The sequence below is a fragment of the Myotis daubentonii genome, chromosome 7 (assembly GCF_963259705.1).
Source record: "Myotis daubentonii chromosome 7, mMyoDau2.1, whole genome shotgun sequence".
In the NCBI taxonomy this organism is placed as follows: Eukaryota; Metazoa; Chordata; class Mammalia; order Chiroptera; family Vespertilionidae; genus Myotis; species Myotis daubentonii.
In genome coordinates, this window is record NC_081846.1 from 50,752,108 (window position 1) to 50,768,328 (window position 16,221).

A 16,221-nucleotide genomic window follows, 5' to 3' on the forward strand; every position below is an offset into this window, starting at 1 on the left:
AAGTATATTTAAGATAAATATTACTAGAAATAAACTTGTACGTTTTCTATAATAACTGAGTCAAGTTATCAAAAAGAAATATCAACCCTAAATAGATATGCATATAATAATAGAATTTTAAAACACATACAACAAAACTAATGAAACTAAAAGAAGAACAGGCAGTCACAGTACACTCAGAGATTCCAACACTCTTCTTTCAGTATTGACAGAACAAGTAGATAGATAATCAGAAATGATGTAGGAAATGTGAACAACCAGCTTGACTTTATTGACATTTTAGAACTCTCTGCCAACAATAGCAAAATATAAATATAAATTGTTTTCAAGTACAAATGAATTACCCACCCAGATACAATAAGCTGAGACATAAAACAAATTTGAAAGGAATGAAGTTAGACCAATATGGTCTTTCACTGCATCAAAATTAAATAAAAATCAATAAATAAAAGGTATATGAAACATCCTCCAAATTTTTAAAAATGAAAGCCTTAGCTAAATAACCCATGGGCCAAATGAGAAATAGAAATGAAAGAATGGACTAAATCTGTTTTTATCTTGAGACAAAAACATTGTGTACATAGAAAATCCCATGGACATTTTTATAAATAACTAGAGGCCCAATGCACGAAATTCATGCAAGAGTAGGCCTTCCTTCTCCCGGCTGCCAGCACCGGCTTCCCTCTGGCACCCTGGACCCGGGCTTCCCTCGCAGTCCCGGCTTTGGCTTTGGCTTTGTCGGGAAGGGCACCTGATCTAATTAGCATATTATGCTTTTATTATTATCCATTTTTGAAAAAGCTATGACACAGCATAGAATTTAGAAAGATGCAAGGTCAGTAAACAAAATTAGAGAGTGTTTCTCTATAATATTAGATAATTATTGGAATATTGATGTTAAATAAATAATACTATAAACAAGAGCATAAAAATATAAAGTATGTAGGGATAAACTTGACAAATTATGTACAAAAGCTGTACTTTAAATATTGTAAAACATTTCTGAGAGAAGTTAAGGAAAATGTAAATAAATGAAAATAGATACACTGTTCATTGATTGGAAAATTTAATATTGTTAAAGATGTCAATTTTTACCCAATTAATCTGTAGGTCAGCATGATCCCAACCAATATCACAGTAGAAATCATCAAACCAATGATAAATTTGGAAATCCAAAGCCCCTAGAGGATCCATAGATCCAGAGGAGCCAAAATAACTTTGACAAAGAATACAAACTTTGATGACTTACATGATTTGATTTGAAAAGCTACGATAAAGCTACAGTAATCAAGATAGTGTGGTATTGGAATATGAATAGGCATACATAAATCTGGAACAGAATAGAGTCCCAAAATTAATCCACAATTATATGATCAATTGGTTTTCAACAATGTTACCAAGATAATAGAATGGAGAAAGAAAAATTTTCAACAAGTTATTCTGGAGGAGTAGCACAGCCACATTCAAAATAAAAATCTTAACTATACCTCCCATCATTAAACAAAAAAGTTCCTTTGAACAGATCTTATATATAAACATAAAGGCTAAAACAATTAAAAATTTACAGGAAAACAGAGGAGATAACCATTATAATATTGGGTTAACCAAGGATTTCTGAAACAAGACATAAAAAGCAGGAACCACTACAGAAAAAAAAATTGATTCCTTGGACTGTCTAAATAAAAAACCATTTGCTCATTAAATACACTGCAAATAAAATGAAGTCCATTATGGTCTGGAGGAAATATTTCAATACACGTATCTCACAACAAACTTTGCTCCATAATATAGAAATAATTGTTATACATCAATATCAGAAGATAAATAATGGAAACAATTTGGATACTTCACAAAAAGAAAGGTATAAGTGACATATATGAGGGATACCAGTAACAAATAAACTCAAGATAACTAGTTACAAGGGAAATGCAAAAACCACAATGATATACTAGAACATACCACTAGAATAGAAAACTTTTTTTACTTTATTTTTATTGTTGACACTATTAAAGATGCCCCGATCCCCAACCCCCCTTTGCCCACCTCCACCCAGGTCCCGCCACCCCTTTCCTCAGAGCATAATCACACTGTTTTCTGTGTCCATGGGTTATGCATATACATTCTTTAGCTAATCTCTTCACCTTCTTTTTTCCAGTCTCCATTACACCCCCACCCCACAAAAGCTATCCCTCTGTTCCATGTACCCATGCCTCTGGTTTTATTTTGTTCATCAGGTTATTTTGTTCATTAAATTCCACATGAAAGTGAGACCCTATGGTATTTGTCTTTCTCTGACTGGCTTAGGTCCATCCACTGCTGTTGCAAAAGGGAGGAGTTCCTTCATTTTTATGGCCACATAGTATTCCCTTGTGTAAATGAACCACAGAATTTTTTTCCACTCATCTAATGATGAACACTTAGGCTGTTTCTAGATCTTGGGTATTATAAATAATGCTTCTATGAATATAGGGTTGCATATATATTTTCTGATTGGTGTTTAAGGATTCTTAGGATATATTCCAAGAAGTGGAATCCCTAAAATTCACATGAAAAATAAATTGTTCAAGCATAGACAAGACAATTATAAACAAACAATAAGTAAAGCAATCATATTTCCAACAATAAAAAATAGCAACAATTTCTTTCCTCCCTTCCTTCCTCCCTCCCTCCTTCTCCTTTCTTTCTTTACAACTTTCTTCTTTCCTTTCTAGCTTCCGTGAAATCCTCCTGCTCTATTTTTTCCTTCCTCTCTCCTTTCTTTCCTTTTTTACTTATTTATGTAACCTAATCCCATAATGGAAAAGAGTAACTTCAGCCAAGGTATTGGAAAACAATGTTCTGACTAGTGACTTCTCACACACTCCTACTACCTTACATCACAATTTCAGGAACACTTTATCTTCAGAAATAGTAATATTTGGCTGAGCCACCAAATGTATCAAAACCAAGGAGTGACTTTTCAGATAACAAGAGGGACTAAGTTGGACTCCCGTAAAATTAATGATTTAAGAAAATAGTACTAATCAGGGGATTTTAATAGATCAATAATTTATACATAATTTTAATAAATCACAGGATATCTCACTTCATTGGAGCAAAGACTAGTCTTATTTTTAATTCTCATCATGGTTTTCCTTATTTCAATCTACAGTATAAATAATAGATATACTGGCAGGGTTGATACTTGGGGGTATTTTTTATCAATTAAATTACCCACTTGCAAATTTAAGGAAAAAATGTTTCAAATAAATCTACATTGAATACTTTAGTGGTAGTGCATGACAATAGCTAATAATAGTGGCTATCATTTATTGAATGTTTGTTATAAGCTGAGCACTATGCTAAACATTTTATTTGTGTTATATCCTTACAGAGAAATCTATTGGATGGGTATTATTATTATGCCAATTTTACAGATGATTCTTAGAATAGGATATGATAGAGATAAGATTCAAGCCTATGTGGTCACACTCGATTATACATCAGTACTTCTAACTAAAAACATGTTAAGTGCCTGCCACTCTATAGTTTCATAAATTAAGAGAAATTTATATTTGAATAGATATTTATTAGTACCCCATCTTGTTCTAGAATGGAGTGAAAGTACCACTCAAAAATACCTATGTAGTAGATTGTATTTATGGTACAAAGTTGTCACTCTTCCCTATATCCATGCCGTTTGCTGTGTGGTGTTGCAGTTTATCTCACTAAAGAGTGAGATAAATTCATTTCCCACCCTGGAATCCGTGCTTGGCTATGGGTCTTGCTTTGGCGATTAGAATGTGGCAAAAGGCTCCCTCATACCAATCCTGAGGCAAGGCTGAAAGAGAGCATGAAGGTCTCCACTTTGTGTCTTGTGCCTGAAAACATGAAAACATGCCTAGGCTAGACTCCTGGATGCTGAGCCCTCTGTCTGTTAGAACTAAGCTGTCCAAGGTTTCCCAGTGGAGGCCAGTCTCAATGAGCCCAGATTAGTCACATCAAGCCAACAACCTGCAGATGTGTGAGTAAGTCCAGCCCACATCAGCAGAGCTACCTATCCAACTCCCAGTAAACTGACTATGGCAATAAATTCTGAATGTTGGATGCCAGTGGAATTTTTTTACTGTGTGTTATGCATTATTATTTTGGTCATAAATAATGGACAGAAAATAGAACAAGTTTCATTGAGCAAGACTTTGAGTGCTCACTCTATTTAAGACACAATTGTAGGTGCTAAGGCTACAATGATAATCAGGAAACAAGGTCCCTGCTCTATGCGGAGATCATGTTCTACAGAGGGGCACAGAGGAACACAATGTGTACAAGATACTTTCAGATAGTGAAAAGTGCATGAAGAAAATCAAGCTAAAGGGAAGAGGGGGTGCCCTAACTGGTTTGGCTCAGTGGATAGAGCATCGGCCTGCAGATTCAAGGGAAGAGGGGATAAAAGGGAAGGGGGGATTGGGCAAAGGGGGGAAATGGGAACATCTGTAAGCAATGAAAAAGAAAATCAAGCCAGATGGTATAATAGAGACCAATTGGGAAATAGACGATGTGAGACATGAAGTGTGGGGTCAGGGAAAAGGGACATTTTGGTGTGGTGTTACTTTACTTTTGATTTGAGGTGACATTTAGGCTGGTACCATGCTTAAGAAGGGTAGCCATGCTAAGATTTGAAGGCAAATCATTCCAGGCAGAAAAAACAGCAGTGTTAGGCTCTGGGCTGCTGTTGTGGGTTGCATTGTGTCCTGCAAAAAGAAATAGTCTTTATGTATGTAATCGAATTGAGATGAGGGCATAATGAATTAGGCTGGGTTTCTAAGACAAAGTGTTCTTCTAGGAAGAGAAATTTGGACACACACACACACACACACACACACACACACACACACACAGAACACAACGTGAAAACAGAGACTAAACGATGCATTTACATGCCAAGGAAACCCAAGAAATGTTGGCAACTATGAGAAGCGAAGAGAGAAGTCATGGAGTAACTAGATTCTCCTTCCAGAGCCTCTAGGAAGGATCAAACCTGCCCACACCTTGATTTCAGACCTCTGGCCTCCAGAACAGTGAGGGCATAAATGTCTGTTGTTCTAAAGCAACCAGTTTGTGATGCTTTGTCACAGCAGCTCCAGGAAAAACACGCAACTCAGAACAATGTGGGTGGATTCTAAAACCTGAAAGAAGACTCATGAGCTTGAATATGGTGAGTGAGGAGGAGAGTGTAGACAATGAAGTGAAAGGGACAGGCAGGGGTCCCATCACTTAGGGGTTTACAGGTTGTAACTATTTTACTGCACTATTTTTTTTTCTTTTTGCTTCCTTATTGGTATATGCTGCTTAATGAAATATCTCACCATCATCAGCCCCACATTCACTTGTCTATTTCTTATTATTCTTTATTACTCCATTCATTTAATAACTGAGTTTCTCTTTATCAGCCATCTTTTAGCATTAAGACATAGAAATAAACAAAGTACATATATTCCCCTTTTCACAGAGCTTTGGTTTTGTAGACTAGGTTAAAAATAATTAGACAATTAATACAATTGTGTCAAGCATGATGAAAGGAAAGTTCAAAGCTAAGGCAGGGAAAACCTGACCCAGCCGTGGGAGCTGAAAATTGGCTTAAAGCTGAGAAGTAATGGATGAAAAGAGTTGGCTAAACAATGAACGGGAGTGTCCTTCTAATCAGAGACAGCTGCATGATCAAAGGCTCTTGAAATAAAGGAGCATTTCACGTCTCAGCAAACTAAAGAACATTTCTTCTCCTTTCTCTCTCTCTTCTCTGGCTTTTTCTTCCTTCCTCTCTCCCTCCCTCCTTCTCTTCCCTTCTTTGGTTGTTGATTTTTGTTTCCACTCAATAGAGGTAGAATAGCATCACTTATTATTTGTGTAAAAAGTTATTTATTTAAAATAGGCCTCAGTATCTTTATTTATTAAACAGGAGTAATAAAAATGCTTACCTTATGGATTGTAATGAGGATTTAATGTGATTGTGTGCCAATGTGTGGCTTGCCATGAAAACTCAAAATACGATCTATTACTCTATTTACTTATGTATTTCTCATTGAGCATTAACTATGTGTTTTATGCGCCAAGCCCAGTGTTAAGGTTTTTTTTATATAGATGTGGGTTCCCAGATGAGAGAACTAGATCCTAGAGTAAATAACTTTCTCATACTAACACAACCAACACGCATCACCTTCCTTGAAAGCCTAGGTTTTAAATACTACAGTATGCTTCACCCTTTGATGTATTTGTTTATTTCATCTTTTTAAAAATGGAAAGATGTTCTTTAATATTGACCCTAAACAGATTTGTTTAGCTTTGTTTAGATTTAGAGACTTTTAACAAATGTAGAAAAGAAAGATAAGATTGCATGATTCTACAGCTCATTACTAGTAATACTAAAAAGTAAATCATTGGGAAAGGGATAGAAAGCAAATTGATTGATAAAAAGAATGTTAAAGGAAATAAATAGTCACATAAATCTGTCAAAATGGAGTCATTATGTTCTTAATTCCTGAGAAATACAATCCAGCTTGATGATACAGATCATTTTTCAAATATGTATAATATGGGAGACTTCCAAGAACCTGTAGGGTGGATCATTAAAAGCTACAATTAGCCAGTAGCCATCATTTCAGCCTTCTGTCGCCATCCTCTTCCTTCTCCAATTCCCATAAGTCTGATGCTTATAACATCCCCTAATGTGGGCTAATGGCTCAAGAGAACAGGAAAAAGCAGTTGTACCAATTGGACCTCAGTTTATAGTTCATTGATGATCTAATTCAGATATATATTTTGGGAATTGTCCATAAATCAGTAGTACATATGGATGGCTAAATATTCTAACTGTATCCTCCTTTTTTTCAACAGTGCTATCGAAGCACAGTACATAATAAATTCTCTGATAAATACAATGAAGCAAAGATGGTGATTTTAACAAATAGTGATGGAACAACTCAACATCCACATGCAAAAAAAAAAAAAAAAAGAATCTAGACACAGACCTTAAGCCCTTCACAAAAATGAACTCAAAATGGATCACAGACCTTAATGTGAAATGCAAAACAATAAAACTCTTATGGGAGAACACCCTAGATGACCTTGGATATGGTGATGATGTTTTAGATATATCAAAGACACAATCCATGAAAGAAAGAATTGATAAGTGGGCTTCATTAAAATAAAAAAATGCTGCTCTGTGAAAGACAATATCCAGAGAATTAGAAGAAGAGTCACCTAGTGGGAGGAAATGTTTGCAAAAGACACATCTGATACATGACTGATATCCAAAATATATAAAGAGCTCTTAAAACTCAACAATATGAAAACAAAAATCTATTAAAAATGAGTCAAAAACCTTAATAGACACCTCAGATATAGAGAAGGAGATATACAGATGGCAAATAAGTATATGAAAAGATGTTCCATAGCACATGGAAAATTAGGAAAATGCAAATTTAAACAACAATGAGATACCTCTACACACCTATTAGAATGGCCAAAATCTGTAACACTGACAACACCAAATGCTCACGAGGATACAGGCCAACAGAAATTATCATACCTTGTGGTGGAAGTGCAAAATTGTACAGTGACTTTGGGATATGGTTTTGCAATTTCTTACAAAACTAAATATACTCTTAGCATATGATCCAGGAGTTATACTCCTTGGAATTTACCCAAAGAATTTGAAAACTTATGTCCACACGAAAAACGTGGATGTTTATAGCAGCTTTATTCACAACTGCCCAAACTCGGAAGCAACCAAGATGTCCTTCATTGAATGATAAATAAAATGTCATATATCCAGACAATGGACTATTATTCAGCACACACACACGCACACAAAAAGCTATCAAGACATGAAAGAAATTTAAATACATATTACTGTGAAAGAAGCCAGTCTGAAAAGGCTACATACTTTATTCTTCCTATAATATGACATCTGAAAAAGGCAAAACTGTTGAGATAAAAAAATAATTAATGATTGCCAGGGGCAGAGAGGGAAAAGGCAGAGCACAGAGTATGTTTAGGGTAGTGAAGCTACTCTGTGTGATATAGTGATGGAGAGGTGCCATTATACATTTGTCTAAACCTATAGAATGTAAAACACCAAGACTGAATTCTAAGGTAAACTATGAACTTGAGATGATAATGATATGTGAATGTAGGTTCATCCTTGGGTAAAAAAAAAAGAGAAAAAAAAGTACCATTCTGATGAGTGATGTTGATAATGGGGGAGGCTACGCATGTGTGTGTGATGGGGATATATAAGAAATCTCTGTACCTTCATCCCAATTTTATTGTAGAGTTAAAACTGCTCTAAAAAGAAGTTTTTTTAAAAAAAGTAAAAGGTTTTTAGATTACCTACTAAGACAGTGGTTCTCAACCTTCCTAATGCCGCGACCCTTTAAAACAGTTCCTCGTGTTGTGGTGACCCCCAACCATAAAATTATTTTCGTTGCTACTTCATAACTGTAATTTTGCTACTGTTATGAATCATAATGTAAATATCTGATATGCAGGATGTATTTTCATTTTTTCAAATTGAACATAATTAAAACATAGTGATTAATCACAAAAACAATATGTAATTACATATGTGTTTTCCGATGGTCTTAGGCGACCCCTGTGAAAGGGTCGTTCAACCCCCAAAGGGGTTGCGACCCACAGGTTGAGAACCGCTGTTCTAAGACATTTGACTTATTATGAACACCAGGTGGCAGCAGATATAGCACTTAACAAAAATGAATGAGGAGGAAACTGATTTTGAGCTGCATGTATACAAATTAATGGTGTATACAGAGTGTCCACTGTCAGCACTGTGCTGGAATTTTTTGTACTGGGGTACCTCTGAGGGAAATACTCATAATCCAGTGAAGTAAAGAAAACTTCATATTTGAGTTTATAACTTCTACTTAATTGTCTCTTTTGATTATTTCGCTTCCAAAAGTGGCTATCATAGAGAAAATATACTAGTACATGTTGCTCACAAACAACAATGTTTCAATGAAAGAATGTTCTATTTAAATTTTACTTAGAAAGATGCATATATTCATATAAAAGAAACAAATATAAAATATCACAGGAGAAAGGACCTTAAAATTAATTGAGCCCAGACCTTCTAATTTACGAAGGAGAAAATGAATACACAGAGATTAGGATTCATGCCCACTGGAAGCAGGCAGTAATTGGTAGATCAGGAAATGGCTTCTGTACGCTTTCCACAATCCTATGAAGAGATTCCACTTCTCCAATGTGTTTGATTTCAGTCAACAGTTTTGTTTGTGAATGAATCAACTATTGAGGGTTGTGCTTACTTTATGTTTATTTTGTTCTACACTTACCAACTTTTATTTTCATAATTATAATCTAGTCTGGCTAATATTTTCTAAAAACACATACTGTCTTTATTAGACATAGAATAGCCACTTCCCTCTAAAGGTACTTACTTAAGCACACAGGCCCCCGAATCTGAGTACTTAAAATACAGAGTGAGCTTATTGGCTCTTCCACGTAGCTGATTGGCCTTGGACAAGTTGTTTAATCCTTCATAGCTTGGTTTTGTTACCTGGAAATATGGAATTATGATTTTACCTACCTGCAGGAGTTGTATATATTAAATAAGTTAAACAAGTAAAGTTTTAAAAATAATACCTGGTACATATTAAAACTTCAATAGGCATTATTATTAATCACACTGGCAAGAACCAAAATAATTGCAAGAGCTTAACCTAATTACATTTCAAAACTTTTTATAAAAACATATTGACCATTTGTTAAATATATATTATTATTTTCCATTCAACCTATCTTCACTACATTTCACTTGATAATGCATTCTCAGAATATCAACATGTTTCTTGGAATAGTTAGGTAATTCAGACATTGCTAAATCAGGCCTCAAATTCAAAATTTACCATCTTATTCATCCTATCTAATAAAAGAGAAACATGGTAATTAGTGTACGACCGCTACCCTTCCCATAGGCTAATCAGGGCAATATGCAAATTAACTGCCAGCCAAGATGGAGGCCAGCAGCCAGGCAGCTTAAAGTGAACATGAGGCTTGCTTGCTTCAGTGACGGAGGACTCCAATGTTCCCTGCCTGCCGCTGCCAGCCTCTGAGCTGCAATTCTAAGCAACTATGTTACAAATATAGAAGCTAAACAAAACCCCAGAAACCTGCTTTAGTCTGCCAGGCTTCAGCCAGCAGGATTGCAACATTGTTTCAAATACAGAAGGTAAACAAAGGCCAGAAACCTGCTTTCAGCAGTGGAGGCCTCAGAGCTGGAGCCAGAGCTAAAGCTGGCCCAGAATAAAAAAAAAGAAAAAAAGGAGGGATTGGGAGCTTCAGTCACCCGCCAGCCTGAAAACAGCCCTCAGCCCCTCACCCAGACTGGCCAGGCACCCCAGTGGGGACGCCCACCCTGAAGGGTGTATGACCAACTGTAAACAGCCATCATCCCCTCACCCAGGCTGGCCAGGCACCACAGTGGGGTCCCCCACCCTGATCCAGGACACCCTTCAGGGCAAACCAGCCGGCCCCCACCTGTGCACCAGGCCTCTATTCTATATAGTAAAAGGGTAATATGCCTCCCAGCACCGGGATCAGCATGACAGGGGGCAGAGCCCAAACCCCCTGATCGCCCTGCGGCTCTGTGTGTGACAGGGGCCGGGGCCACAACCTCCCTATCGGCCCTGCTCTGTTTGTGACAGGGGAAGGCACCCCAACCCCCTGATCAACCCTGCTCTCTGCCTGATAGGGGGGATCTCACCAACCCCCTATCACCCTGCGGCTCTGTGTGTGACAGGGTGTGGCACCCCAACCCCACCCCCACCACGGGCCCTGCTCTGTGTGTGACGGGGTAGAGCCATAACCTCCCCATCGGCCCTGCCCTGTGTGTGACAGTGGCGGTGCCCCAACCCCCTGATCGGCCCTGCTCTGTGTGTGACAGGGGGCGGTGCCCCAACTCCCCTATCGGCCCTACTCTGTGAGTGACAGGGGGGAGCTCCCCAACCCCCTGATTGGCCCTGCTCTGTGGGTGACAGGGGATGGCACTGCAACCTGTCCATCAATCCTGCCTTGAGTGTGATGGGGGTGGTGCCCCAACCCCCCAATTGGCCCTACCCTGAGCATGACTGAGGGTGGCATCGCAACCTCCCGATCCGCCCTGCTCTGTGCATGACAGGGGGCGGCACCCCAACTCCCCAATCGGCCCTGCTCTGAGCCCGACCAGGGGCTGCACCTAGGGATTGGGCCTGCTCTCTGCCACCCGGGAGCAGGCCTAAGCCAGCAGGTCGTTATCTCCCAAGGGGTCCCAGACTGCGAGAGGGCACAGGCCGTGCTGAGGGACCTCTCCTCCCCCCCCCCCCCAGTGCACAAATTTTTGTGCACCAGGCCTCTAGTTACTATATAAATAGTAATGAATCCTTTTAAGCTTTGTTGGATTAAATCTAGAGTGACTTTAATCTAAAACTATTTTAGCTCCATTATTAGGAAAATACCTTTCTAAGGACTCTACCCAATATTGCATGTGTGATGAGGTATTTCCACTTTGGCTGGGGGAACACAAATTATATCTAGCCCTGTGTGAAATCCAGGTATTTTTTTAACTTGATGCATTCCATTAGTTTTTTCCCCTGGCCTTGGGTATTTTTATTTATTTCATTGTCTTCATATTACTGTCTGTATATCTCTCCTCCAGAAATGTCTATAGTTTTAAAAACTGGAGCGGCAATTATGGAAAAGATAAAGTGTGGATTTCCACAGCACCACAGAGTAAAATAAAACTCTTTATTCCTGTTATGGTTTTGAAGTATAACATTCGTTTCAACATGTAAACATCTCCACTTCTTTCTACCCAAGTTATAGATGATCATTTGGTGAATAGTCTGAGGAATTTATTGGTTCAACCAGGTATCTTATCAGCCTCCCATAATACAAGCCCACCCTTTAGCCTTCTCACTCGCACTATCTACTTATGTCTACATTTGACATGATCACTTAGTGTTTGGTGAATTCTCAGAGGTGTTTAGTGTAATATTCAATGAAAGACTCCATCTTTTTCTTGATTTAAATAGAAACAAAAAATCCCAGCGCTGTCAAAAGAGCAATAAAAGCACAGACAACATAGACTAAAAGTAACAGATTACAAAATGCTTGGGAGAATAAGAATGGCACATAAAATAAATAGGTGGAAGGTAAGTAATATCTGGGGATGAAAGAGAAGTGGGAAAATAATGAACAATATACACCATGCTTTGCCAGTGAGCTCAAAGGCAAACTCTTACAAGGGATACTTCAGACAGACCTAGGAGGCTTTCTCTTTGAAACTTTTAAAAAGAACTTAGGTATATTGAGAATGTATTTGTGAATATACTCTTATGGCAGAATATATATATATATATATATATATATATATATATATATATATATATATATATATATATATATAATACATATAAACATATTATATATATATATGTATAAAATAAAAATACGCACTCATTGGCAAAGCAGGATATATATTATTCATTATTTTCTTAGTGATGGGGGGGGGGGGGGAAGGGACAAAAATTCCTTTCCCATCACACAGATGGAAAGTAATTTTTGTCCAGTGTTAAAAATTCCTATATTTGCCATGGCTGGGTGGCTCACAGTTGGTTGGAGCATCCTTCTCCGTGCACCAAAAAGTTGTGGGTTCGATTCCCAGTCAGGGCACATACTCAGGTTGTGGGTTCCATACCTTGTCAGGGCTCATACAGGAGGCAACCAGTTGATGTTTCTCTCTCACATCAGTGTTTCTTTGTCTATCTCTCAAAAAAAAAAAATCAATAAAAACTTATCCTCAGGTGAGGTTTTGAAAAATTGCTATACATCATTAAAACCAGCGCAATATTCCATCACTATCCCAAGTGGTACTTTCTGAATAGTGCTATATGATATTAACTACCAAAGGTGACCCCAAGTTTCCTGTAATAATTCCATATGGTGCCATCATTTATCAATTCATCCTGGATCTATTTTTGTCTTAATTTTGCATTATTTCTAGGAATAACAAATCCAATAAGCTCACTATATTTCATAATATAGTAAGTTGATTTGTTCTTGAGTAACTGAGTATTTTGGAATTTATTGATCAAATCTGTTCTAATCATCTTAATGATTTTTTTAGTTGTCTTAATCAGCTAGAGTCTTTAGGTTCTAATTTATCCTCTTAAGGAAGAATATAACGTAAACTAGAGGCCCGGTGCATGAAATTCTGCATGGGGAGGGGGGGTCCCCTCAGCCCAGCCTGCACCCTCTCCAATCTGGGACCCCTCGGAGGATGTCTGACTGCTGGTTTAGGCCCGATCCCCGGACCTAATCCTGGACCACTGGCTCCAAACCGCTCACCTGCCTGCCTGCCTGATTGCCCCTAACTGCCTCCCTGCTGGCCTGATCACCCCTAACTGCCTCTACCTGCTGGCCTGATCGCCCCCAGCTGCCCCCCCACCAGCCTTGTTGCCCTCAACTACCCCTCCTGCCGGCCTGGTCGCCCCACACAGCCTGCTGCTCGGTTGTTTGGTCACCCCTCACTAACCCCCCTGCCGGCCTGGTCGCCCCACGCAGCTGTCCGGTTGTCTGTTTGGTTGTTTTGGTTGCGACAGTCGCTTAGGCTTTTATATAGATAGATATGGAATCCCGTAGATTCTAATTGTGCTGTGTCATATGGATTTTTCCCTGATAGAAAGGAGATCAGATGTCAGGCAGCTATAAGAGAAAGTGTTGATTGTGCTCATTTTAATTCTCAGTGACAACTGAGTTGAAGGCGATCTTGAGGGTGTCAAGGAAACAAAATGGCAATGATTGCATCTCATCAAAAAGGCTGTCACTGCTAGCACAGTTGAACTCTTCTTATGTCTGCAACCAATCAAGGAGGAGAAGGTGACTTGACATTGAGAATTATCCCCAAGTGACCAAGTTCACCCTTCGGTGGAGAACCTCAGAAACGGAAAGTTTCCTTCCTTCCCTAGCACATCTTGCATAGCAAGAATGTAAGGTCCCTAAGCCCACGGCAAACCTCAGAAGCTCAATAAGCAGCAATGGAGGGTAAATCCTGGGGCTTAAAATCCTGTGTGTTTACCACTAAGTACCATGTCCACAATAGAAGGCGTGGACGCAAATAACACTAGAGCTGCAAATGCCCATCACTCAGGTTTATACTGCGAAGTGATCTGCCCTTTTAAAAGCCTGAATACAGAAACCCACTCTGCCCCAAAGTAACCCTTGATTTTTCTCCTTGGTGGACATTCACGGTTTCTCTTTGAGAAAGAGAATTCAGTCCTGTTTCCATCAATCTTCCTCCCAGCAGGCTGCTGTAGAAAACACACACACACACACACACACACACACACACACACACACGGATTTACAAAGATTTCTTTTCACAGTCGCACCTACCCAGCTCAAACTCACAACCCTCATGACCCATGGTGCTCTGAGAAAGCAGCCTCGCCCCCACGGCTCCCTCTCCACCATGACGACCTCTGACTCCTTACTCCTTCTTAGAAAAAAAAAAAAAGTGTAATTCTTTGCCTGCCTGGAAGACTGGGCAACCCGATCGATCGATTATAAAAAAGAAAAGAAAAATCGTAGCTTGGACACACGCCTTGCGCGCCACCGCCCGTGTCCGCGGGCAAAGCACCAGGGAAGAAACGGATTCGCAGTCTCCATCCTCAGAGCCCCGCGCCGTGGCCATTGGTCCCCACCTCCTCCGCCGGGGCGTTCCCCTCCCGCTCCCCGCCGAGCCCCGCCAAGTGACTTCTCGGAAACGTTAGCGGATTCTGCTGAGCAGGGAGGGAGGAGGGGGTGATGGGGCTGGAGAGAGGTAAGGGAAGGGCTCTTCTGGCTGCTGGACACACGCACGCACATGCACACACATGCACACACACACTCCCCACCTCACCCCACCCCGAAGGGTAGCTGTAAATGAGAGGTCGCGACCCCGCCTCTGCCTCCTACTTGGCACAGAGCGGAAGGGCCACGGCTCCGCCAGCACCGCGCCCGGAGCTGGGTCCCGGCCCCAGGCTCCACCGGGAGAGGAGCGCAGGAGGGAGGGTGGGACAGGTCTGCAGGGGGGCGGCTGGGAGGAGGGCGGGGCCCGCGCGGGGCGGGGCTGCGGGCCTGGGCGCGCCCGGAAGGAGGGGCGCCGCGGCGGTGCGGCCCCGCCAGCGCCAGCGCTCCCGCAGCGGGTGTCTGCTTCCCGTTCTTCCGCTCGGCTGGCCGGGGCTGCTGGCCTGGGTGCCGGCGGCTCGCGGTGGCGGCGCCCGCTGGGCAACAGGAGCCCAAAGAACAGGGCGGAGCAGCAGCACAGGGAACCCCGAAGCCCGCGCCCTTCCCGGGGCCAGATTCTGCGGGGGCACGGGGTGGGCAGGACCGGCGGGCAAGGCTGCAAGTAAGTGCCTTTTCTCTTGCTGCTCTGGTGCCGGTGGCACGGAAGCCACCAGCGTCGCCAGTGCTGTCCTCAGCCGCCACACCCACCTGTGTCCGTATTCGCATCTCGGGGCTTTGGCCACCGGCGTGAAGCCACCTGGAGAGCAGAGAGGGGGGAGCCGGCGGAGTGCGGGCGGGACGTCCCAGCATTTGGGGCTGGAGGAGCTGAGCGGGCTGGAGAGGCAGCTGTTCCCGCTGCAGCGCCGGTCCTTTGCGGGTTTGGACCTGGTGCGTCTGCTGCCAGGTTCTGAAATGTGCAAAGGGCAAGACACCTGATGGGTTTTTTCTTCCTGTTGATGCTAGCAGAGTTGTTGGATGGGTTTCGGTTCCAGGGACAGGTCGTGGTCTCTGCCCCCTTGGCTAAGGCGGGAACCAGCAGCTGATGGATACCACCTGAGGGACAGGGAAGACGTGCCACAGCCCTTTAGAGCAGACAAACAACTGACAAGACTGCTGAGCCCCAGTTCTCCACGCAGCTTGTTTTCCAAATGATGACGCCTTTCATAGTAACATTGAGAAGGTTCAGAATCACGTTAACTTTTTATCCACTTCATCAGAAACGGGTATTTACTTTCAGGGGAAAAAATAGGTACTTTCGTTACTTGTATTAAAGGCAATTGAAAGATGAAAGCAAGATTCCCAAACCAGAAAATGTAATGACAACTTTGTGATTATAGCAAATATTTAATTAATTATTTTAGTGTTTTGTTTTTTTTTAATTATTACAGCTGCAGCTCTCCCAGT

At 40.9% G+C, this 16,221-nt stretch overlaps 1 protein-coding gene across 2 annotated transcripts in view; it reads left to right on the forward strand.

Moving 5' to 3' along the window:
- Positions 1-15,223: 15,223 nt before the first annotated feature.
- The window catches only part of SCN9A (sodium voltage-gated channel alpha subunit 9), a 127,335-nt gene continuing 126,337 nt past the window's right edge, over positions 15,224-16,221 (forward strand). For both annotated transcript variants that reach the window (XM_059704225.1, XM_059704223.1), the window contains exon 1: positions 15,224-15,439. The gene's annotated coding sequence lies outside the window, so the exon portion shown is untranslated. The remainder of the gene's footprint in view (positions 15,440-16,221) is intronic.